This window comes from Poecilia reticulata, chromosome 9, assembly GCF_904066995.2.
Source record: "Poecilia reticulata chromosome 9, P_reticulata-male-v2, whole genome shotgun sequence".
Lineage (NCBI taxonomy): Eukaryota > Metazoa > Chordata > Actinopteri > Cyprinodontiformes > Poeciliidae > Poecilia > Poecilia reticulata.
In genome coordinates, this window is record NC_088838.1 from 23,992,781 (window position 1) to 23,994,267 (window position 1,487).

Here is a 1,487-nt window from a genome sequence, read left to right on the forward strand (position 1 = left end):
CATTTTCTTCTGTTTATTAATATAACACCATTTCAGAAGCCTGATCTGAAGGTTTCAGACACAAACGGAGCAGAAATCGATCCAAAAAGATCTAAACTCCAGTTTCATCCTAGTAGAAAAACGATCACTGGCTATGCTGTGAACTCACATGAGCGAGCATGTGGTGACTGTGGGAAGGAAAATGAACCAGTGTCTTAATCTGTACGTCACGGCATCGAGTTTGAGACCCAAAAAACTGGCAGCAGTAGCTCTTAGTAACTCAATAAGCTGTTTATGCAATACATTGATTTTGCATGATGTAATGACACTAAAATTACCACTGACATTGTTTTATCTGTTTTTCTTACATTAGAAATTATGCATTTTTAATTCCCACTTTTCCAAAAACTTCATCATTCCCCAGATGGAAACACATCCGTCTTCTTTTCTGCGAAAGTTTAGTTTTGATTTAATACCTGAAAAACATAAATGACATTGGGTTCTTTAGAAGTTTGAAAAATAAATCTGAACTAGATAATTATCAGAAATGTGTGTGTGTGTATATATATATATATATATATATATATATATATATATATATATAAGGTCATGAAACAAGTCTTGTTCAGCTGGACTGAAGGCAGACATGGCTGCTGGGACTGTAAAGGTTGCAGACCTGAGTGAATCCTCTGCAGTGAAACATTTATCACTGACACTAATAATAACATTTAGTAAGTTATTGGCAGCAGCAGTAGCTCAGCCGATGGGCTTCAGCAAGTTTTTACAGCTAAACCGAAACTTTGGAACAGATATAACTTCCACAAAAAAGGAAATAAATGGGAGAAAATATAGCTACAACTTCTATCTGGAGAGTAGCAGGAAAAAGTAGCAGTTTGTTTCCCAGCAGCAGATTATCCTGAGTTTCTCCAACTATGAGTTGGAAAGTTTTAAGTCTTAAAAGTAGAGCTTTGTATTTCAGGGTGGAAGCATGGGCGATTGTTTTGGTTTGTAAGTAAAGTAAAAATAATTACCACACAGGAATGGCTGCACTTAGTGCTGCAACTATTCTGATTAATCGGATAAAAATATCACGTTACATATATATATATATATTTTTTTTTTTTTTTAAGCAAAAACTAAATTACATTTTATTGCCTAAATGCAATAACAATCCTTGAATTAATTTTTAGAGCAGGTAAAGGTAAAACATTTACAGACGTTTTTATCTTAAATGCAAATTGGATATATATACTGTTCTGACTTTTCTACTGCTCGGAATGTTTTTTCAGCAAATGGCCTTTTTTTGAGCCTGTATACTCCATTTAACGATTCATTGATTACTAAATCACCTAATATTTGATTCATCACAACTAGTCCAATTAATAGTTTCAGCCCCAGCTGCACTCCAATGTTAAATTTTAACTCAACATTCTTCAATTAAATCTTTTATTTCGCAGAAGAGTGATGTTCTGGAAAGAATGTATTGTTTGTTGCCAAGGTAACATCAC